At 41.5% G+C, this 25381-nt stretch overlaps 1 long non-coding RNA gene across 1 annotated transcript in view; it reads left to right on the forward strand.

Annotated features, from left to right (window-relative positions):
• Positions 1–278: 278 nt before the first annotated feature.
• Positions 279–25381, forward strand: part of LOC131517284 (uncharacterized) — a 282203-nt gene continuing 257100 nt past the window's right edge. The window contains exons 1-2 of the long non-coding RNA XR_009264496.1: positions 279–748; positions 1925–1996. This is a non-coding gene — a long non-coding RNA (uncharacterized LOC131517284). The remainder of the gene's footprint in view (positions 749–1924; positions 1997–25381) is intronic.

Here is a 25381-nt window from a genome sequence, read left to right on the forward strand (position 1 = left end):
TATTCATCAGGTATTTCAGTACCTCCCATATGCATAGCACTGTGTTAGGAGCTATGTGGATGCTGAGCTAGAATGTGGGCTCCATGAGTGGAAAAGAGGAGAGGGATTCTCTCTACTTTGTTCAGTGCTGTATTACAGCACCAGGACAGTGCTTGGCACACAGTAGGTGCTCAAGAAATATTTGTGGAGTGAATAAAAATGTGTTCATCATTTTTACCAGTTAGGATTTGGTTCATCAGTGAGTGACAGAAACTTCAAAATAACAAAGACTAGGGGCACCTGGGTGGCTCAGTCAGTTAAGTGTCCAACTCTTGGTTTCAGCTCTGGACATGATCTCACTGTTTCGTGGGTTCGAGCCTCATGTTGGGCTCTGTGCTGGCAGTGCAGAGCCTACTTGGGATTCTCTGTCTCCCTTTCTCTCTGCCCCTCTCCCACTCGTGCTGTCTCTGTCTCTCTCAGGATAAATAAATAAGCTTAAAAAAATTTTTTTTAAGTAACAAAGACTTAAGCTGGACGGAAATCTATTTCTTACATGAAATTAATCTAGAGGAAAACAACCCAGGCAATTAGGGAAGGCTCATAATATCATCAGGGCCCAGTGTATCCATGTCTTACCGCTCTGTATTCTCTGGCATCTGACTTTCACTTCAGGGTCCCAGCTGACTGCCTGAGCTCCAGCCATCACATCAACATTTCCAAGAAAAAGGAGAAAAGAAGAGCACGCTTCCTTTCTTGAAAGGCACTTCCTGTAAGTTGCACACAGCTCTTTTATTTCTCTCACACTGGCCAGAACTTAATCACATTGTGACTTCTAACAGCAAGGAGGCTAGAAAATGTGGACTTTGTTATGGCTGGCTATGTGCCCCAGGTAAAATTGGAAGTCCATTACTCTGGAAGAAGGAAAAAATGTATTTGGGGACAGCTCGCAAGATCTCTTGGTAGTAAACTTAAATCTTCTTAGGAGATGAAGCCTCCTTCATTAAATTTTAAATAATCACATAAAGGTTTTATATTATTGAAACCGAACAAGTTGTATAGATGATAGGAAGCACAGAAAGAATACAGTTAAAAACAGCATCGTGGGTGAGGCGTGGGCCTGGATACATGGAGGGTAGTGGGCAAATTGGAGGATAGTCCAAGGGCAGCAGATGTTTTATATTATGTAGTGGTGGTAAAAATAAAAAATGAAAATTATGGTGGTTATGAATAAAATTCTGCTTTTGATCATCAAGAAAAGGTCATAGTCAAGGTTTCAAAATCAATATATTTTATTTAAAGGGTACTTTTATTTCCTTTAAACAAATTTTTAAAGTCATGTTACTTGGACTTCTCCCTTCAAGCCTCCTGCAATTCTGCTGTGTTTAATCAGTGGTTCTCCAAGGCCTCAATTTTCTTTATAAGGCTCCACTGTTCCTTTGTGGGGCACAGTACTCTTAGGGAACTCTTGTGGCCAATGGAGATTTCTCCCAGAGTTAGGGAACTGTAGTGTCCCTGTTCAACAACTGCTGTCTCAAAAGTCCCTAATGTAAAAAAAAAGGGAAAAAAATTGTTCCACATATTTAGAGACTGGATTTCTTTCTCTTAACTTATTTAAAAAATTATACACACAGTACACATTCATCAAAGAATTAGAAAACATGGGTGGGCAAAATGAAAAAAATAACCTGTAATTCCACTCTCCAGAGATGACCATGGTTAATATTTTTTATGCCTCAAAAAATATTCACATAAACATTTATTTAAAAAAAAATACTGTCAGATCAACGTTCACTACACTTTCAATTTAATGATCTAGCGTGAACTCTTTTTTGGTCAGTAAGTATAATTGCATCATCATTTCAAAAGGCTACATAATATTTTGTGGGGCAATGTGGAAAGCCTGACTTTCAGTGATATGAAATATGTCTGTGTTCCTTTTTATCAGGAATTTAGGAGAACTGCTTACTTACAGGAGCAGACAGGGAGCAGAAGGCTTGAAAGAAGGTCATCAGAGAAGGTTAGTTTCACGCTTGCCTGAGGGTGAGAGACTGAATCTGATACCTGGACAACTGGTCGCTCCCAAAGGAGGCCCTCTGGAGAGGTGGCTATCAGTGGGGATCAGTATTGCTCATAGCCTGGGGCTCCCCCAGGAAGCAGCCTGGAGCCCAGGTGAGAGCCTGTTTGGAGGCAGATGGTGTTGGAGAAGTCTCGTCAGGCCAGCTGGTGTTCTGTAAGCAGCCCTCATTTGTTGGATCCTTCCTTTTTCTCCAACTGGCGTTAGGGGGTCAGAGCTCTGTCGCACTGGGTGTAGATTTGTGCCTTCTTTGACTGCTACCTCATTCCTCAGTTACCTCACCCCCTTATTCACCAGTTGCTCACATTCTGCTACCAATATCTGGTGTACATTGAATGCAATTACTTCATGAGCTAGGAATGTGCCAGCGCTTAAGTCTTCCCACTCAGGAGCCTCTAGAAATAAAACTCAGATTAGGTAGCAGCTAGGGTGGGATAATCAAGTACATTTTTTAACAGTGACATAATAACTTTTCTCAGTGATTTCCTATTGTTTGAAGGGGATCATTATCTCTCTGTGAAACCACATCTGACATTGAGGCTGAAGTGAGTTGCTCAAATGCTGGTCCTTACCTCTGAATGGTAAGAGCCCACCTGCCTCCATCTAATGGGCTTTGTACCATCAGGGCACCAAATGGATGCTGGGCGCTTGCAGGCTGCCCTGATGTTGTGCATTGAGGGACATGTCTTATAATATGAGAACTGCACCTGAAATAGATTCTGCTCCACAAGACCAAACTTGTTCTTTCTAGAGGATAAATGACCTCAGGGATCATTGGCTTTTAAGTGTTATAAATTTTTATGACATTATGAAAGAGATGGGGCTGCAATAAATCACTTAGAATTAACTATTTCCATTTTCTGGATAATGGATTGGGTGTAGTGTCCCAGCAACTGTGGGTAGACTACAGAGGGGAGTCTAGAAATAGGATACAAAATGTGTACAACAAAATTGTCCAAGTAAGCCGTGTTACCTCTCCCCTGATATGGCTGATTATTTAAATAGAAGTTCACTGCTCAGGAGCAGTGCTAATCATTGATGGGAAATTAAATGAAACTAAAACCTGGTTAAGTTCTTAGAGGATCCCAGAATGGGAATTTGGAAAGGTAAGGGTAGCCTTAGGCTAGATAAGCTGGGGAAGTAACTGAAGATAAAAACAGAAGAATTCAGGGGGGATTAATGCAGAGATATAAACTTGAGGGAAATGAAAGAAAGAAAGGAAGGGAGGAAGGGAAATAATTGCAGATATAACTTTTACATAGTATGGAAATAAAAATATTTCAAAATGCTAAAAATGGTTTTTTAGGTAAAAGAGCCAGAGTTGGAGTAGGTTTCACATGTTAAGTAGAATTCTGCATATTCAGAAGGATCCTTTTAATTTTTTTGGTAAGGGAAAATTCAGAGACTGAGAAAGATGCCACATGTTTCCAGGGGACAGTCTTTTGGAGGTGCGTTGCCTGGAAGCTATTCTGTCTATTAATAGTCATGGAGTTTAAGCAGCTTTTTAAAGGGGAATTGAGATCAGGGACTAAGGGGAGTCTTGTGATTTGACAGTCAAGGCTATTGGCCACTGGGCTATGTGTCCATAGGTGCCAGTGCTGAGAGAAACCAAAAAAGTCTGAAAACAGATGAGGAAACAGAACTAGAGAATCATAAAGCACTTTGTTGAAGGTTACACTGCTAACTATTGGCATAGCAAATTCCTTGATGATTTAGATATTGCTAAGGAATCCAGTGACTTTGGGATAAGTTGTGGATCAATCAGCAGAAGGCAAGTAGGTAGGATGTTTTAGGCCCAGACAGTGAAACGTACTTTATATTTTTCTCAGCTTCTGTGAAATGTTGGCATCGAACAGGTGGTTGTAACCCTAGCAAAGGCTGGGAAAGGGGCCATGGCTGTGCAGTTGGGAATGTTGAGTTGGGTGTTATCGTCCAAGATAATGGACCAGTCATCTAGGTAGAGCTAGCTAGAAGTATCAAATCCTCAGGAGTCGTGAAGCTTAAGTGGTGGTGGGTCAAAGACGGAAGAGGCAATATCTGGGATAGAGTCTCCAGAAAGGGTCAAATGGTCAAATGCTTTAGCATTTTGCTATTAAGAACTTCTTTCTGCCTTGCTCTGTACCTGGGCCTTGTCAGTCTTAAAGCAGCCGTATTTGGAAGCAGCTGTTAAACACAGATGTTGTACTTGTGAGAAAAAGTTTGCAAGTGTCAGAAAATAGTGAAGTCAACCTAAGCAAAAGTAGCTATTATTAGGAGACAAGGTGCCTTGGGATCTTGGGACTAGCCTAGAAGCAAAGACTGGAAGCCTGTTGGGCCTTTCTGTCTCTAGTGTTTGTTCCTCTCTGTGTCTCTGCTTGGTGTGTTGGGGAGCAACCTTATTCCAATCAGCACTGTCAGCACACCAGTGGAATACAGTGTCCAGGCCTGCACTCCGAGTTGGGAGGGGACAGCATGAAGTCTGTTCGAAGGGGAGCCATAGGTACGATTGAAGAGCTAAAAACAGTTAGGTCTGAGAGGAGAGGCTAAAGGACTGGGAATAATTCATTGAGAAAAAGTCCACAATTCGACAGCAAAATCATCTTAAGTATATGATAGATTATCAGTGTGAGAAGATGGCGACAGACTGACTGTTCTTTGTCTTCACTGAGGATAAACCAAGAGGGAACAGACTTGAATCATAGCAAAGACGGATTCAGGCTGGATGAAAAGTAGGAGGTAGTGGCGGTGGAGGCTGCAGGCATCTTGATGGCTTTTGGGAGAAAGTGGAGGAGCTCTTTGGACAAATGGGTGATTCTTGTCTCTCTGGAATGATGTCTGCTCTGTCTTCAGGCAGGGTGGTGACCTGGAAGGGCCTGTCAGCCCTTCTTAGTTTGGGGACAGATTGTTTGTTGGGTCAGAGAAGCTCTTGTTTTGTCTGGCCAGTGTCTGAAGGGACTTCTTAAGCTCTTTGGTATTTTCTCAGGGTTACAACCATATTGTGCCATTAAATAATTTTCTACCTTCTGTTCATTAGTCTCAAGTTTCAGTGTCTAGCTGACAAAGTACATTTATGTTAGACTTTTAGGTTTGGGACATATGTTGCTGTTTATTTAGAAAATGATTAAATAATATGACGTCCAAGCTGCTTCCTGCCTTCAGAGCATCCAGCGACTATTTCACAGATATGAGACTGAAATGCTTATTTGTTTTGTTTCCAATCATATGATTTAATTTTTAAAATAAAATTAATTAATATATACCTTCCAATTGCAAAAGAAAAATGATTTATATCTCCTCCTCTTAATTCTTTAAACTCAACATTTACCTTATTCAGGTACATGTGATTTAAGTCTACCGCTCGGCTCATAAAGTGAAGGTGGTGGGGGGGGAGTAACATTTGGCGATGAAATCCTCAAAACTAGCTTTGAATGTTGGCTGTCTTATGCATTCAACGGAAACCTTCAGATGATAGCAAAAAGTCCACTGAAACTTGAAACTTTCATCTAGTACTTATCAAGAAAAATGTCTTCAGATGTTTCCCAGCCAAAGACACCATGGCAAAAAAAAAAAATTACAATGAAAGAGGAGTGTTGTAATGGGTTGTTTAGCGCCTAGAAAGTCATTAGAGTAAAACTCAACCTCACATTTTGATTCCTCTCCCGGGCCCATTCATCTCTCAACTGCAAGTCCTTCTCTAGGTTGCTGGTGTCTCTGACTAGCTGAAAGTAGTTTAATGGTGAGCAGGATTCTTTTCTAGAAGAACGAAGCTGTCACAAAAAATAAGGCCTCAGAATAATAATAAACAACGTCTGTTTCTGATAATTACCCACAAAATTTGTATGCACCACCCATTTTGACACCGATAGACTGTTTTGCTTCCAGATGGACGTCAATTTAAATCACGCTATATAATGCCTTCTCTTCCATTCTACTGACTTCCTCACCATTTTAGTCCTTAATGATAGAAACTTCATATCTATCACAAGTTGTTATGGACCCAATAGTATATTTACTCCCGTTTTGTTTTATTTCTCTGTATTAGGTTTGGGTGAGATTCCAAAGAATTGTGTACAGAGGTGTGCTAGTGTTGCACAGCACCCATTGCTCAGGGGAGATGTATCTTTGAAGACAGGGTGCTCCTTGAACCCACCAGATGCCAAAAGGGTTGGATGACAGGGGACAGCAGAGGCGTCAAGGCAGCCTGGGCTGCTGCAAATGGCTTGTGTGGTCCAGGAGTATATAGTGGACCCAGATCTAAGAGGCTAGGGAAGTGTCTTCCCTTTGGGGTGGGCAGGCAGTGAGAGGCCAGAGAAAAAGTCAAAGGCCCAGTGAGGGTGCCAGAAGTGGAATTCAGCCATTCTTTTTTGTTTTGTTTTGTTTTGTTTTTAATGTTTATTTATTTTTGAGAGAGAGAGAGAGCAAGAGAGCGTGCTGGGAAGAGGCAGAGAATCCGAAGCAGGCTCCAGGCTCTGAGCTATCAGCACAGAGCCCCATGTGGGGCTCGAACTCACGGACTGCGAGATCACAACCCGAGCAGAAGTCGGATGCTTAACTGACTGAGCCACCCCGGCACCCCACAGTCATTTTTTTTTTTTGGACGAATAACTGATGTTGGCGTCGGAGATCTGGCTGCTACTCAGGCAATGTCTGCCCTTACAGCCCTTCACCCAGAAATCTTTTTAGAAATGTTGGTACTCTCATTAGACAGGGCATTTCATACTAATTTCAGATTATCTCCAAGGACTAGTCTTAAAACCGTTAAGCTTCTCTTGTTTTTCTTATGATAATGTTCTTTATCCCAGTACCAATGGTTTCCAGCTTACAATCTGACTTAAGATTTTTTGACTTTATGACGGTGCAAAAGTGATGCGCATTCACTAGAAATCATACTTCGAATTTTGAATTTGGATCTTTTCCTGGTCTAGAGATATGTGGCACCATACTCTCTTGTGATGCCGGGTGGTCACAGCCAGCTGTAGCTCCCAGTCAGCACGGGGTCACAAGGGTCAACGACCCATACACTAACAAGCATTTTGTACCCATACAGCTGTACTGTTTTTCACTTTCAGGACAACATTCAATACATTACCTTGATTGTAGAATGGGCTTTAAGTTAGCTGTTGGTTCAGAACTGTTGATTCTGAGCATGTTCAAGGTAGGCTAAGCTAAGCTATGATGGTCAGTTGATTACATATATTAAATGAATTTTCAACTTATGTTTTCAACTTACGATAGGTTTTTTGGGATGTAATCCCATCATCAGATGAGGAAGATTTGTATGACAAGATTTCGCAAGTGGCCCAAGGCAAAAACTGAGTGTCAGGTCTCCAGTATTTATCCAGCCCTATATCCCTTGGGTGCAAGGCCATCCTGGGAGTTACTTAGATACTCTCCCTCTCCCTTATCATGCTTAGGCTTTACTTTCAGTTAGGCACCCCAAATCTAAAACTAAGGGTCCTTTGAAAGCAACTCCTGTCCTATGTAAAGTAAGTCCATGGCACTATGAATGTGAGGCTGTCTCGATACATTATACTTTAGATGACATACATTCCCTTAATTGGTTAAAAAGGTAAAATTAAGGTGATTACTTTGTAAACATTTTTACAACAAATAGAAATGCACATTTTTGTGCGTGCGTTTCTCTCAGCAGGGAAAAGGGCGCAGATGTCATGTAGCCATTGAAGCAATAGTGCTTTTCCCGAGTCCCCTGGTAAGGGGAGGCAGTGTTCACGTCCTACCATTAAACTGTGCTGTGCTGTTAGGGTCTGTTGGCTCTAAGCACTGAGGACACAGAGTGAAATAGGAGTGGGGGTGGGTGAGTGGAAGTAATTGGCAGAATCCTGAAGTAGATATGCTTAGCTTTAATCTCTTCCTGACGTCTGTTTTTAGGTTCGCTAAAGAAAGAAGCTTTGAGAGGGAGAACAATGCAGGAGAGAAAGCATCTTGTTAAAGAGGTGTTGGGGTGATGAGGTCAGATGGCTTCAGGAGAGCAAAGGAGTTGTTCCTAGAGGTAGGGCTGGTGTACTTTCGGGCCACCTATGGGCTTGTGAGGAGTGAGCCAGCCAGCCCAGAGACAAAGCAAAATGAAATAGGGAGGACTGTGGGAATCCTCAGCAGTTGGACTGACCCCCTACTGCCTGACCTCTCAGGTCTGGTTCTTAGCACAGTTGAACTCAAACGTTCTAAGTTGCTGATAGCATGCCCTCCCAATTTGGAGCTAGGGAGGGAGGGTTGGTCAGAAGAGGAGTCAGGAAAGTCAACATTCCAAGTTCTGGAATAAGTAGAAGACAGCCTTGCTACCCTGCATAGTGACAGCTGAAAATCCCAAGGGAGACTTCTGTTTGGGCGTCATGACCTTTCCTGTCACATCTCGACATTCTGGCAGGCTGTTGAAGAGACTTGTGTGACAGGCTCACCTTTCAGCGGGCCTCCATCACACCACAGACTGCAGCAGGGAAGAGGCAGGAGAGAGAAGAGAGCTGGCCCCTGCTTCCTAGACACTTTCATCCCCCAGAGTCGGGACCAGGTCACAGAGGTCACCAGTCATGTGGTAACATCCTGATGATAAAGTGGAATGCCTCTCCCCTAATCCTCTGAACGTGGTCTTTGCATGGATTATTAAAGAAAGGATGTTTATCTCACTTGGGCCATCGTCCACACACATCCCAGCCCCTTTTCCAACTCCCTCGGCAGAGACACCTGCCACAGTTAGAATCCTGGCATCCTCAGGGGGAGCTCTTGATTCTTAATTATGCGTAAAGCCTCTCTCTCTCTCTCTCTCTCCCCTTTTAAAAATGATAAATGACTTAGGAGAAGCAGACACAACCATGTCTTCTCAGGATTGTTTAGTAGGAGATGTGGAGGTAGAAATATGATGGATTGGATTCAAATTTGCTTAGCTCTGACAAAGATAAATTGTCACTAAAACCATAAGTTTGCATATTTTCACAATCAAGCCCATTTCACTTTTGAAACTAGCTATTCTCTATAGGCTTTTTGTCAGCAATGGAAACGGAATGGGGTAATAATGATCAGATTAGAGGAATCTCATTAAAAGCACTAAGGCAGTTGGTTTGCTTGGTTGAAATATTTGGTTAAGCTGCTTGTGTCGTTGCTTCTCTTGCACCAGGAAGAGTGAGAAAACCACTGGTGCCTGCGGCCACCATGACAATGAAATAGACACATACCTGTTGTGGCAAGCATCATGTTTTTCCACAATAAATTGAAAGTGACTTCTGTTCACATTATGTAAAAAAATACATTTTGAATATATTTTTATAATACTCAGATAAAAACAATGGACTTGTCATGGGCAACATTTTCTCAAAGATTATATATTTATAATTACTTTAATGTATAGGCTACCTCTGAAATAATATGTATAAAACCTGATAAGTTTGGTTGCCTCTGTGTCAGGGAACTGGATGATTGTGGGAATGGGCTATTATTAAATAATTTAAAAATTACCTATTAGAATATTACCTATGAAAATGAAAATTAAAGGGCTCCTAGGTGGCTCAGTCAGTTAAGTATCTGACTCTTGATTTTGGTTCAGGTCATGATCTCGTGGTTTGTGGGTTCGAACCCCGTGTCAGGCTCTGCCCTGAGAGCACAGAGCCTGCTTGGGATTCTCTCTCTCTCCCTCTCTCTCTGTTTCTTCTCTACTCATGCTCTCTCTTCCTCTCAAAAATAAATAAATGAACATTAAAAGAATTAAAGAAAATGAAAATTTAAAAAATTTCTCTTAAAATATTTCCTTTATTGTGAGGTGAACACCAGGCCCGCTGGCGTGCTTTGTCTGTTAATGTGCATGATCTATCCATAGTATACATTCACCTGCCCTGGCTGGTGTTGAAGACAGGTACAAAGGCATAGGCACAGGGGTAGCAAAGGGCTAACAGAAAGCCAAATCTATCAGGTTCATTGTCCCATACCTCCCTGGAAGGGCCATGATTGTGATTGGTTAGAGACTGCTAACTCATGTTAATTTGAACATGAACTTAAGATCAACCATCTTTTATTATTTATTGTATAAATATGCTATCTGTTTAGAGCAGGACATTTAGAAATGTGAGAAATAGAAGTCACCCATAATCTAGCTACTCAGAGATCATTCTTGCTAACCCTTCGAAATATATCCATATATATCTGTAAAGGCCGTTTCTATGTTTATCTGTTTCCATATATGGCTGTGTCTGTGAGTGTGGGCATGTGTGAGGCTGCCAACTAAATTCCCCCCAAGGGCCAGGCAGATAAATGTGTGAAATCAGCTGGATATAAGGCTAATTAGAGACTGACAAGCATTATGCCGAACTGGAGCACTTATACTTCGTCTAAAGATATTCAAAGTTTCAATAATATGTGGCCACATACAACAATCTGTAGGCTGCATTTAGCTTGTGGGCCATCCGTTTCTTTCACAGCAGGTAATCAGGGTTATTATTTTCTTCTCTATCCTTTTAGTGATATTCTGTGTGTATGTCCATATTGTATACATGCAAAAACACATAAATCCATGCTTTCTCCCACTTTTTTGTAAAGCAAATGATAGCATGTCAGTTGCAATTTTAACTCCAGACTCAGTTGAACCTTTTAGATGACAGTTTGTTGTCTTGTTTGCATGAACACTTGTTACCTCTCTTCTGATCATCTTCTATGTTCTTCTTGGTCCTCTTCCAAGAGTTTAGGGGTTCTGGGGCGCCTGGGTGGCTCAGTCGGTTGGGCGTCCCACTTCGGCTCAGGTCACTATTTCATGGTCCGTGAGTTCAAGCCCCATGTCGGGCTCTGTGCTGACTGCTCAGAGCCTGGAGCCTGTTTCAGATTCTGTGTCTCCCTCTCTCTCTGACCCTCCCCTGTTCATGCTCTGTCTCTCTCTGTCTCAAAAATAAATAAACGTTAAAAAAAAATTAAAAAAAAAGAGTTTAGGGATTCTTTCCTACTACTTTCTTTTCTGGGGAAAAGTTGGCCAATTTTTTTTTTCTTTTTAACTGAAGTTTAATTGACATACCATGTCATATTAGTTTCAAGTGCACAGCATAGGGATTCAACAATTCTGTACATTATACAATTGCATTTCTTTTTTGGGTGAAAAATGTTTTCACGTTTTATGCATTTCTTCAGTTAACATTTTAAAGTAATCTCTATACCCATCACGGGGCTTGAACAACAACCCTGAGATCAAGAGTCGCACACTCTACCGACCGAGCCAGGTGCTTCCTAAAAAATGTTTTCACTTTAAACCTGATGCAATTCCTTACCCTCACTTCTTTTCTTTAAACCTTAAACCACATCAACCTCCTTTTACTTTCTTTCCCCTGCCTTGTTAGTATATTTCTCTCACCAATCAGTTAAGATTGTCTTCAGATTCTATTAACATTTGGTTATGCATGCTGAAAGAATCACAAGAAATGATGAATAGGACTAAGCCTGAGTTTGACCCCGGGGTCACCCTGTTAGGCTCAACTACCTTCCCCAAATTGAATATTATGTCGTCCATCATTGTACATTCTAATGCTCTTGCCAACAGCTTTTAGCTGTAAGGAGCTGCTTTCGATACCTACCATCTGCTACCGACCCCCATCTAACCATGAAACAAATTTAGTGAAGAATCTTGTTCAACTAAGAAGATTATTAGGCATGATTCTGTTGACAGCGCACACGTTGGCAGCGTTTCTCGAGAGCTTTAAAAAAATTGCTTGGCTGCATGTAATTTGTGTAAAGTAGCACAATCTTCCAAAGCGTGTAGTGTGAACAAAACGAGGTGAAAAGAACAGAGTTCTACCTTGAGTTGATGTACCACCTTGGAAGGCCTTTAACTGCAGCACCTTGATTTCTTCATTTACGAAACGTAATTAGTGAGATCCATCCCAGTCGTGTCACAGTTATTGGAATGAAGTTACCAAACAAATGCACAAGCAACCTTATTAAATGCTATGTAAATCGATCCTTTTTACTCCAGGGCTGCTTGAGAATCAATTGAGAAAATGGAGTAGCAGTCGATTTCACTTCTATTTAAAATCGCAATTTCCCCCTCCACCTCTCTTTTTTTCAGCTTGTGCCCTGTACTCTTTCTTCAGCAAATGACTTTGATTCTGACCTCCCAGAGACTCTAGGTGAAGGCTTCCTCTGTGTCTCTCTCCTCTGTCTCCCAGATCCTCACTTTCCATCTTTCTCTCACTGCTACCCTTGAAGATGGTAGGTTCAGTTCTTCCTCCTGGTGCACCTCTCCATCTATGGCCTGCATTGTCTCTCAGCTCCTCCCTGGCTTTCCTCCATCCTGCTAGAGTGTACTTTTCCCTCCTTCTCCATTGGCTCCTTCTCTCCTACAAGTGTGCCCATGTTTCTTTTTCTACAGTCCTTCCCTTTAAAAAAAATTTTTTTTAATGTTTATTAATTTTTTGAGAGAGAGAGAGAGAGAGAGTGAACAGGGGAGGAGCAGAGAGATAGGGAGACAGAATCAGAAGCTGGCTCCAGGCTCTGAGCTGTCAGCACAGAGCCTGACGTGGGGCTGGAACTCAAAAGCTGTGAGATCATGACCTGAGCTGAAGTCTGACGCTTAACTGCTTAACCGACTGAGCCACCCAGGCACCCCTACAGTCTTTCCCTTAGTGCAGCTTTCCATCAAGGCTGACGCTCACCCACCTTCCTCCTCCTCACCTCCACATATCCATTCCTTTTCTTCATTCCCACTCACTTTGGCCTTAGCTTTTTGCAGTCCTATCCCTCCCTAACTGTCCTGCTGAATCCGATGCCTTGAAGGCCACACACCTAATAACCACGTTTGCTGGTTTTTACTTAGTTCTCATCTTTCTTGAACTCCTTACATCATTTAACAGTACCGGTAATAAAGCATAATTCTGTTTCCATTTCCACCTTCCCAATAAAGGCTCTTTTCCCCGCTCTTTACATGTAGGTATTCTCCAAGGTTCTAAGTCCACAAACCTTATCAGGTCACACGTCTTATTATAGATAATCCCCAAATACCCAGGTCATTTGCTAATAGCAGTCCCACATTCCAGTCCTGCATTTCCAGCTGCTGGCAAAACTTCTCCACTTGAAGGTCATGATGAAGCCATTTAAGTTCAGCGTTTCAAAGTTCAGCTCATCATCTCCTCACAAATAGTCTGTACGCTTGATTTTCCTATTTTTGTTCAGATTTTTTTTTCCCTACAACTTGACAATTACTTCTAAAGCTGCAAAATAAGCTAACCCATAGACCTCTAGGCTGGCGAGGAATTAGATGGAAAGCAAATCAGGAAAAATATTAGAGTAGTAGCAGGCCCAGTGAAATTAACATGAGCCAGGAGAGAAAACCAGCAGGGGGACAGGAAATCAACATCATGCATTTTGCTTACAAGAGAGTTAGAAGACCAGGGCTACCAAACACATTAGTGTTCGAATTTCTAATTTTCTATCAAGGCTCCTGGCAGATACAAACCCCTCACCACAGTGACTCATTGTTTAAAACTTGCTCTGTGATTACAACATCTCTTTAGACTCTCTAATTCTTTACAGTCAGATTTTAGGTTTACCCATCCTTCATTTTTTTCTTACCATAAAATATTTTAAATACACAGAGTATAGATAATAGATACTTCCTTACCATTAAAACTTTTGTCATATTTGCTTCAGCTTTTGTAAAACATTTTATTTTGAAATAATTATAGGCTTAAAATATTGCAAAAAACAAGACAGAGACTATATAAACCCTTCACTTAGATTCCTCAAATGTGTTAACACTTTACATAACCATAGTACAAAGATCAAAGGCAGGAAATTAACGTTGATACCATACCCTTAACTAGTGCACAGACCTCAGTCAGATGTCACCAGTTTTTCCCCACTGAAGTCCTTTTTCTGGTTCAAGATCCTACGTTGCATCTAGGGTTGCTCCTCAGTCTTCTTTTTTCTTTTATGATCCTATGCTTTTGAAAAGTACTGGTCATTTGTTTTGTGGACTGACTCAATTTCGATTTGTCTGCTGTTTTCTTATGTTTAAATTCATGTTATACATTTTAGCAAGACTACCCAGAAGTGACTTTGTGTCCTTTTCAGTGCGTCGTATCAGGTTTTCAATGTTGATATGTTCCACTAGTGGTTATGTTCACTTGGATCACTTGGCTGAGGAGATTTTTCCGGGTTTCTCCCCTGTGAAGTTACTCTTTTCCTCTTTGTAATTAGTAATATTAATAAATATCTTGTGCAGAATACATCGAGACTCCAAACATGTCCTCTTTTTCATCATATCTTTTACCTACAAATGTAAACCCCAATTTAGGCATCCATTGGTGATTCCTGCATGCAACAATTATTACTTTGGTGTTTGTCAAATGGTGATTTTTCTATTTCCATCATGCTTTCTCTCCCATTTAGTTAGTTAGTTACATCAATATGGACTTATGGAATTTGCTTTATCCTATAAGCTATGTCCCACTACTGTCATTATTTTGCCACTCAAAGTATCCTAGATTTGGCCACCGGTAGCTCCTTCCAGATGACTTCTACATCCTTTCGAGATGCCCCATCTGTTTTGAGTACTTCCTTACTTTCTGTTATCACAAGGTGTTCCAGGCTCATCCTCTTTTTTAAAATAAACAAAACATCATGGAAATCCCCTATGCCCTGTAAACACTTTCTTATTCAGATTTCCTAGCTTCCTTCATCAGATGTTTCCACTCTCCTGGTATCAGACACATCAACCCTAAATACATTCTGGTCCATGACTTTATATATTAGCTACATGTATATGTATCCATAAATAATATAGTTCTTTGCACATTTTATAGCACTAGATAAATGAAATAATATTATAAATACATATGACTAGACATTTATAAATTATTGTTGGTACATGTGGCTGAAAAAGCTCATTCATTTTGTTTTTACTTATTACTTAAAATTTTCTATCTGAGTATAGTTGACACACAATGTTATATTCGATGTATAACATAGTGACTCAACATCTCTATATCTCTATGTGTTTTTTAATGTTTATTTTATTTTTTATTCTTTTTTTGGGGGAGGGGCTCTTTTATTTTTTAGTAAAAAAAACATTAAAAGGGGCAGAGACAGAGAAGGACAGAGGATCCCAAGTGGGCTCTGTGCTGACAGAGGAGAGTCTGATATGGGGCTCAGACTCACTGTGAGATCATGACATGAGCCAAAGTCAGACAGTTAACAGTGTGAGCCACCCAGGTGTCCCCATCTATATCTCTACATGTTGTGCTATGCCCTACACACTTGTGGCTACCGTCTGTCACCATACAACACTATTACACCATCATTGACTATATTTCCTATGCTGTGTTTTTTATTCTCACGACTTATTCATCCCGTGACTGGAACTCTGTGCTCCCCATTCCCCTTCACCCATTTTGCCTCTTACCCTACCCCCTTCCCTCTGGCAACCATAAATTTGTTCTTTGTGTTTGTTGATCTGTTTCTGAAAAGCTCATTTATTTTAACTTCTGCGTAATATCCCATTATAGGATTATACCAAATTTATTTACCTTTTCATTATTTGATAGACATGTTGATTGTAACCCATTTTCTGCAATTGTAAATATATTCTTGTAAGCTATCAGCTTGAGCTATTATGTTAGAGTGTCCCTGAATTATATACTTAGGAATATAATTACTAGGCTTTAGTGTATGTATGTCTTCCACTTCATTAGATTTTGTCTCCAAAATGTTTTTTTTTTTTAAATTTCTTTAATGTTTTTATTTATTTTTGAGACAGAGAGAGACAGAGCATGAGCAGGGGAGGGGCAGAGAAAGAGGGAGACAGAATCTGAAGCAGGCTCCAGGCTCTGAGTTGTCTGCACAGAGCCCGACATGGGGCTCGAACTCACAGAGTGTGAGATCATGACCTGAGCTGAAGTCGGACACTTAACTGACTGAGCCACCCAGGTGCCCCTAAAATGTTTGTTTTTGTTTATACTGTGACCAGCCATGTGTATCCCTATGTCTACACATCTTCACCAACCCTTGGTATTGTCAGTCATTTAAATTGTTGCCGAAGTGATAGCAGTGAAATAGTCTTTGTTGTTTTTAGCTGCATTTCCCTGATTATTAGTGAGGCTGAGTATTTCTCTGAAAATATTTTTTAATTTTAGTGTGTTTTTTTTTTGAGAGAAAGAGAGCATGTGCACATGCATGTAAGGGAGGAGCGAAGGGAAGGGAAAGAATCTTAAGCAGGCTCCATGCCCAGTGCAGAGCCTGACTCGGGGCTTGATCCCAAGACCGTGAGACCAAGGCCTGAGCCTAAATCAAGAGTCAGAAGCTTAACCGACCCAGCCACGCAGGCACCCTGATGCTGAGCATCTTTTCATGCTCATCGGTCATTTCTCTCTTATAAAGTGTAATCTTGTGCCCATTTTTCTTTTGGAGTGTGGTCCCCTTACTGATTTGCTGCTTTTTTTTTTTTTTAATTTTTTTTAATGTTTATTTATTTTTGAGACAGAAAGAGACAAAGCATGAACGGGGGAGGGTCAGAGAGAGGGAGACACAGAATCTGAAACAGGCTCCAGGCTCTGAGCTGTCAGCACAGAGCCTGACGCGGGGCTCAAACTCACGGAACGCAAGGTCATGACCTGAGCCGAAGTCGGCCGCCCAACCAACTGAGCCACCCAGGCACCCCTGATTTGCTGCTTTTAAAAACATGTCTCAGCTACTAGCACTTTACTCGTTGTCTGTGACGCAAGTACTTCTCTCAGTGGATGATTTGTTTTCTCATTGCTCAAAGTGTCTTTTCACCCTTCTACTTTCAATTCCATCTTCCAAGTGGGTTTCCTAATTGAACATGTTAATGAAGTGACCTCTGGCATGCTACTCATAAATCATTTCTTTTAACTAAATTTGTTCACCAGGATTTTGAAACAACTGGATGAGTTTAAAATGAATTTTTGGACTCAAGGATCAGAAACCCACTCAGGAATGTTTAAAAAAAAGAGAAAGAAAGAAAGAAAGAAAGAAAAAGAAAGAAAGAAAGAAAGAAAGAAGTAGCTTTGATCCTTTCACAAGTAAGATGTGGCCTTCATCTGTTTCTTTGTAATAGAATCTGAGGCTGGGAAGGGGGCTCTTTGATATCTGTAATATCCAATTTAAAATTCACTGAATTCTAGAAATAAAGTACTAGAAGGAATCACAGGGACCATCTGGTTCAACCCTCTCATTTTACAGGAAATAGAAGCTCAGGGAGATGAAATAAAATATTCAGGGTTGAGATCTAGTTTCTTTTCCCCCGAAGATTCCAATTTTTAAATGCATGGATTTAGACCTTCATTCTACCAGGGGAATGGGACTCTCACAAGTTAGCTTGGGCACACATAATCTCTTATAAGTTTCTCCCTTCTTTTGAGGTATAAGGACACCCACCCCCATTTATTATCACTCTTGGAATAGAATATAAGTCCTGGTCAAATGCTTTGGACACATAGCAATTCATATTCCTCTGAACCTAATGGGTATTATAAATCAGTCTGCAGAATGGATGGGGGACTTCCGTTTTCTCTTTGTTTTCTTTCTTTTTTTAAAAAAAAATTAAGATCCATTTCCCTTCTCTAGAGAGAGAATACAATAATATTCTTTCTTGGATTTAGGAAACCTTGGTTAGAAATAAATCTCTCCAAATGGTTAGGTGAGAGTCCCTTGAGCAAGACTAAAAAGCTTCAATATTTTTTTCCCATTTATTTTTCTTATGCACAGTCCACATCTAAATGGCCTAAAAATGTATTTTGGTTAATCAGTTTTCTTTTCTAAATAAAGTGCTAAATGAAAGGTTATGTTTCTAGTTAGAGTCCTTTTTAGCTCTAAATGTCCATGAATCTAGGATAAGGTATATCAAAAGGACTTTGAGAAAAAACAGAGCAAGCAGCTGAACCACTAGTAATGGGAACCCTAGTAATGACCATTGATCTTAACTGCTGACTGTTGTTCAATCACCCCTGGATTTCCCTTAAGCTACCTTCTGTAGTAATTGCCAGCTTTCTCTGGATCCTTTCTTTAAAACACAGCTCTCCACAAACAACTCAGCATGCTAGAAATCAGATGGTTAGCTCCTACAGGACATTGGCGTTGTCACCTTTGTTTACTAGTGCTGCCTGATGTTGACAATGATGATGACGATGGTGTAGAAATAAAAATACAATAATTATGCATACCACATACCAGGCATTGTTCTAAATATCTCACACATATTAATGACTCATTCAATCCTCAGAAGTCTAGGAGGTAAGTTAGTATTATTATCTCCATTTTATATAGCTAGAGGCATGGAGCGGTTATATAATTTATCTGGAGTCACACAGTTTATCACTCAGGGTCCAAACGGAGTACAGATGACACATGAAAATAGTTAACTTGGGAGGGTTTGTTTACAAAATGGGCTAACTCAGGAGGAGGGAGATGTGTGTGAAGCCAATTGCACTTTGTACAGAGCAGTGAACTCTGGGCAGGGGCACTGTTAGCCCGTGGCAACCTTGCAGAGAAAGAGCCCAGGGAATAAACACCCTAATCTCCCTCTCCTTCCTCCTGTGGACTCCTGCCAGGAAACTTCAGAGGTGGACTTGGGCAGAACTTAATCAGAAGTTTTTTGAAGCCTATCGATGTCAATTGTACAGTCCAGCATCAGGGCAGAGAGCCGGGTCCATCTGGCACACACCCCATAGTAAGTAGCAGAGCTGGGATTTGAATCCAGGCAGTGTAACTCCAGAGTCCCAATTTCTGGCCACTGTGCCATATAGTGCCTTGTAGATTCAGGGGGCACAACTGCACACAGTGACTAGAATATAACTGGGATGTGTAACTCATGTAAGAGGTAGCGTGTGGTTCAATAAATCACTGGACAGGTGCACATGATGGTGATGTTTGTTCTGAAGGCAAAAGAACCAACAGCACCATGTTGATTTCATCATTTATTTTTTTATATGTTGCTAGCTTGATCTGGGAGGGATTTGAAGCTGTTGGACTCATCTTCTCCATCATTAATTGTATATTGATTTTTGCTTTTTAGGTTGAACAAAAATCTGATTTCCCTCCAATTATATATAAATTGCTTCCTTTTAGTTTCCAATTTTGGGGGAGATCACATAAATTGAGCTGAAGGCAGAATCAAATTTTCTTGACTCCATTACTTGAAGAATCACCCATCACTAGGATAAAATATTTTTATGTCGTTGTTTTTTATTTAGTTCTCTGTGTTACATAATGGGAAAATTCTAGGGCACTGTGTGATGGTTTGGGAGTAGGAAACCTGGCATAAGGAATTTTGGGTTCTCTATGAAAAGTAATTGAGGCAGGAATGGAGGGTGAGTTCCATCTCGATAAAGTGCCTACAGGCAGATTTCACATCAGAGACTTCATCAGGGAGGGAAAGCACAGTTTTTAAGGCAGGGCAAAGAAAATAGCATTAGGAGGAGAAGGCAGAGTGCTGTTTTAGAAAGATATGTATGCCTTTGATTTTCTTTTTTAAACTTTGGGAGTTGAGAAATTGCCAACAGGAATAAGAATTCTAATTCCAATAAGACTGTACGGGTTGCAATTTATTCTGAAGTTTCAAAAGCAGAGTGATGCAAGAAAGGCAACTACAACATTCTCCAGCTTTAATTGTGCATCCTGTCAGCATTTGCCCAGAAGCTCCACCTGGGACTCAAAACCCCTGGGACGCAGGACAGATAGTTCTCTTTAAATAAAGGAACTCCCTACGTGAGAAAAGAATAGCTAAGGTGCTGTACTTGAAGATCTTTCCTCTCGATTGGAGAAACACAAAGCAGAGTACTGAAGTGTGATTCATTTTACTGTTTTTGAGGTGTGAGGTACATTAAATTGCCAAAGAAGGTGGGGAAGTGTTTCAGCATCGTGGGCTGCAAAGCCCATTTTGAGTCTAAGTAGCATTATTCGGTGAAACTCATCAACAATGATGGTCTTGAGAACTGGGGTGTTCAGTGGGTGACACCCTGCTGGCAAGGTCTGGCGAGGGGAGCAGAGGCTCTGGAGTGTGGTGGGGTGCTCTGCCAGAGAAGCTTCTGGCCAGAGATTACGTTTCTGTGGCCCCCCACCTTCCCCTTTCTCCAGGAAGAGGAAGCTGCCAGCCGCTTCACATGTAGACCAGTCCAGGACAGAATTTTGAAGCATACTTTCCATGCTCTTTAACAGAATCAAGCTCTTCTTAGTTGAGTGTGTGAATGAGTGGGTGTCATGACCTGAAGAGAGGGATGGGTGAGATGTGGGAGCTGGTCTTCATTCAGCCCTCCTAGGGTCAGCTTGCTCACTCAGATATAGATATTTATGTGAACTGAAACAACTGATCACTAAGAGGGAATTGCCTGGGGACCAGGCCTTTTGAGGAGGGATTCTGGTGGGGGCGGAGGGAAGGGTCATCATGCCTTGAAGAATTCTCATGATGGAGTTCTCTTTGGCATTCATGGTGGCCTTAGCTGTGACACCTTGATTTCTACCCAACATTTTGGATAGCTTTCCTGGTGCAGGTAGCAAGCCCTTCCCCTCCTCCACTCATATCTTCTTGGCTGACCAGAGCCTGCATTCCCATTTCCTCACACCTGTAAGAACTGACCTATAAGACCTCCCCACCTGACTTACTTGGGAAGAGTTGGCTCCTGATGGATGGAACAGGGTAAGAAAATGAAAAAGTCTGAATCCAAAGGGTAGTGGCTGTTTTGGCAGAAAGCTTCTCTTTAAAAACAAGTTTTTTTTGTAATGTTTATTTATTTATTTATTTTAAAATTTTTTCAACGTTCATTTTTTTTTTTGAGAGACAGAGCCAGAGCGTGAGTGGGAGAGGGGCAGAGAGGAGGGAGAAGCAGAATCTGAGGCAGGCTCCAGGCTCTGAGCTGCCAGCACAGAGCCCAGTGAGGAGTTCAAATTCACAAACAACGAGATCATGACCTGAGCTGAAGTCAGATGCTTAACCGACTGGGCCACCCAGACGCCCTGGCAGAAAGCTTCTTTATTTATTGAATTTAAACGTGAAGAGTGGACAGCCCACCCCTGAAGAATTGTTACCAACTTAGCCCCTGTGGTTCCTGTGGGAACTGGAGATATAGCCCATCTTCTCTGCACTTGGGAAATGATTCATCAACTGTAGGCTACCAGCAACCCTCAGCTTCAGTCTGTGCCTTGTGATGGGGGTCTGCTGGGTTGAACTTGCTCTTTATTTATTTATTAAAATTTGTGTGTGTGTGTGTGTGTGTGTGTGTGTGTGTGTGTGTGTGTGTGTTTATTTTTTTTTTTAATTTTTTTTTTCAACTTTTTTTAAATTTTTTTTTTTATTTTTGGGACAGAGAGAGACAGAGCATGAACGGGGGAGGGGCAGAGAGAGAGGGAGACACAGAATCGGAAACAGGCTCCAGGCTCCGAGCCATCAGCCCAGAGCCTGACGCGGGGCTCGAACTCACGGACCGCGAGATCGTGACCTGGCTGAAGTCGGACGCTTAACCGACTGCGCCACCCAGGCGCCCCTGTGTGTGTTTATTTTTGAGAGAAAGAGAGACAGAGCATGAGCGAGGGAAGGGCAGAGAGAGACAGAGACAGAATTTGAAGCAGGCTCCAGGCTCTGAGCTGTTAGCACAGAGCCCAATGTGAGGCTTGAACTCACAAATCATGAGGTCATGAGGTGAGCTGAAGCTGGACACTCAACTGACTGAGCCACCCAGGCACCCCTGAACTTGCTCTTTAGACACCTTAAGGGCCTGAGCAGTTTGAGGGCACAGAGTAGAAAGGGTGTCAGGGCCTTGCATAGATCAGAATTCCTGCTATCGTCACCATATGGTGTTTCAGCCTCACTCTTTAGGAATTAATGGTGTGTGTTATTTGTACCCCAAACTGTACAGATTGGTCCTTGTTTATAGAGCATATAATCCCCACTCCCATAAAAGATGCACTATTTGTAAAAATCGTTAGTGAAAAATATAAAGCATAGTCACACATCTCATCCTGTGTCAAATGACTTGAATCCCTGGTGCAAAACATTAGGTGAGTTAGTTTTAATACATTTTTTAAAACACATTTTAATAGGACATAGGTGCAGGAACAAAAGCCTTTATAATATCACTGTCTTTGCAGATGCTCATTTGACATTTGGTTGAAAAACTTCTAGACTTCTCTTAAAAAGGTTTTTACCGGCCTTGACATTTTCCAGCCAGCATTTGTGGGGAGCTGGTCGGTGTTTCTTGGCACAGTTCGTGATGTAGACATCACAAAGAGCATATTTCCACTTGACCGAGTGGCTTAAGTGGTCAACATTAAGTGGGTTTGGTGGGGATACCCAGATGAAATAATGCTCTGCTTTATGATTTGGGGCTGAGCAGCAAAGCAGAATCAGAATTGGACTCAAGGAGAGTCCAATTGGGCACTAATGTTTTTTTCCATGAAATCATTAAATCAAAGAGAAGGCTAGAGTATTAAGATTTAGGGACAGTGGGACTGGGCTGAATCACACAATTGCACACTGTTCTAGGGAAAAAGAAATCCATAGGTATGTTCTGATCAACTGAGAGAAAGTTGCTTTTTCCATGACTTAGAAGAGAGTGAGCTTAAGCACCACAGTATCTTCTTTTGTTTCCTTAAGATGAGAGGGCAAGTTGTAATCTCTCTCTCTCTTTTTTTAACGTTTTATTTATTTTTGAGACAGGGAGAGACAGAGCATGAACAGGGGAGGGTCAGAGAGAGGGAGATACAGAATCTGAAACAGGCTCCAGGCTCTGAGCTGTCAGCACAGAGCCCGAGGCGGGGCTCGAACTCACGGACCGTGAGATCATGACCTGAGCTGAAGTCGGCCGCTTAACTGACTGAGCCACCCAGGCGCCCCAAGTTGTAAGCTCTTTTGAGGTGACCCAGAGGCTCTATCTCTGGACTTGAAACAAGAGGTCTTCTTCCTTTTTTTTTTTTTTTTTTTAAAGTTTATTTATTTGAGGAAGAGAGAGAAAGAGAGAGCAAGCAAGCATGAGTGGAGGAGAGGCAGAGAGAGAGGGAGAGAGAAAAAAATCCCAAGAGGCTCTTCACTGTCACCTTAGAGGCCAACGTGGGGCTTGAACCCACAAACCGTGAGATCATGACATGCGCTGAAATCAAGAGTCGGACACTTGACCAGCTGCACCATCCAGTCACCCCAAACAGGAGCTCTTCTAAAGTAGGTCATTTTTCCAGACATGGGCATTGGGTACTTTCTCTTCCGTAAAGTGGAGATCTCGTAAAAAAAAGTAGGGCTGGTGAGACAGGCTGGTCAGTGTCAGTACCCTGTGGAATGCCTGACCCATGCCTGGTCCCAATTCAGTGGGCATTTATAGATCATCTGTGTCAGGCACCGTGAAGATTGTAAGATATTATCCTTGCCCTCAGGACACAACTTTTTGCTTTCTCCTTACAACATTTTTGGAGACCAGAAGTCAGTAGTGCTACAGTTTAGTGATAACCAGATTCCATTAAACTCAAAGTATTTATTAGGTGTCTGTCTAGGAGCTGCACCTGGCTCCACACTAGTACTCTTCAGATATTTGGCAGAAAGTATCCTAGCCTTTGGGGCATCTGGGTGACTTGGTCAGTTAAGTGTTGGACTCTTGATTTTGGCTCAGGTCAAGATCTCACAGTTCGTGAGATGGAGCCCCACAGTGGGCTCTGTGCTGACAGTGTGGAGCCTGCTTGGGATTCTCTCTCTCCCTCTCTTTCTCCCCCTCCCCCACTCATTTTCTCTATCTCTCTCAAAGTAAACAAACATTAAAAAAAAAAAAAAAAAGAAAATTGTCCTAGCCTTCAAGAGACTTGAACTTGAGAAAAGAAAGCATCAGAAAATAATATCTGAACAAATATCGTTGAATGCTTTAGTAATCAGGCACCCAAAGGCTATTATTGCTTAACAGTTTTGTCCACAAGAACATTATTGTACTTTCTGAAGGAAAACAAATCTCTTTAATCTTCTTTTCCTCTTCTGCTCCTCAGATGCAGAGTTCCTTTACTGGCTTTCTTTGTGTTAGTGATTGGCCCTGAACACTTTCCATTTATTCATGAGCTCATTTAATCTTGTTATATATTCAATAGCTACACAAGAGCCTTCCATATACGAGGTATTGTGCTAGGCGTGGGAGAAGGGGTAGAGAGCAAGACAATGCTTCCCTGACCCATGGAACTTACTTTCATGCAAGGAAGACAGATGCTAAACACACAATTCTGTACTGAGTTAATTGTGTATGTCAAATGGGTGAAGGCAAAATACCTGTTGTTAGAACATATAAAGAGGACTTCCCTTGTTTGGTGAATCAGGGAAGATTTTTAGAGTGAAGGATGCTTGCGCTGAGCTTTGAAGGACAAGTAGGAATTAATTAGACAAAAGAATAGGGGGGAAATATTTAAGCCAGAAAGAATAGCATGTGCAAAGGTCTGGGGAAGGCAACATCATAAAGGGACTTGACGGAGTTTAAGCTTTCGTTGCTTTTACAGTGAGAAGCCTTTGAGAGTTTTAAAGTATCACAGCATCATGAGTCAATTTGCATTTTGAAACTATGGTTCTGGGCACAGTGAGGAGAGTGGGTTGGAAGGAGGAGAGGGTGGAAGCTATTGTGTCAGTGCAGGGAGGAGATGAAGGTTTCTTAAATAGTGTGGAGAAGATGGAAGGAAGAGAACTGATTTGAGACATGCATGGGGGTAAAATAGGACTTGGAGATCGATTAGGTCCAGGGGTGAGGGAAAGAAAGGAGTCAAGGAAGACAAGCCTGGTGTGGAGAAGGACCAGGCTTGCTAGGAGGGTGAAGATGATGAGTTGAGAGTTGGGTATGGTGATTTTGAGGTGCCTGGCACACAAGTGGAGATATTCAGCAGGCACATCTCCATTGGAAGCACATTGTTAGTTGGATGATCCAGTGGTCATCCCCAATTCCTTTCTTCCCTTTCTCAACTCCCATAGTAAAATAAACCAGGAACATTTATCAGTCTTTTCCAGTCTCATTAGACAAAGGTGATCATTCAAGTGAACTCTGGCCAGTGAAAAAAGAGGAAGCATATTGGCAAGCCTTTGACTTCTCTGATAAAAGAAACAGATACAAGCGAGGAATTGCTTCATTAAGAGAAATGAAAACATATCTTCATACAAAAATTTGTACCTGAATGTTCACAGTAACAGTATGCATCATGGACACAAAGTAGAAATTACATACATGTCCAAGGACTGCAGAATGGATAAATAAAAATGTGTCCGAGTGTGTGACTGGCTATTTTAGTTTCATTGTCTTGTCCAATCCTTCCATTGAAAACAGATTCTCACAGGTTGAAGTGGGAGTAGGGGGTGACGGACCGAGAAAAGAAAAGGGATAAATAATGGGAGGAAAAAATCAGTTAATATTT

Source organism: Neofelis nebulosa, chromosome 7, assembly GCF_028018385.1.
Source record: "Neofelis nebulosa isolate mNeoNeb1 chromosome 7, mNeoNeb1.pri, whole genome shotgun sequence".
In the NCBI taxonomy this organism is placed as follows: Eukaryota; Metazoa; Chordata; class Mammalia; order Carnivora; family Felidae; genus Neofelis; species Neofelis nebulosa.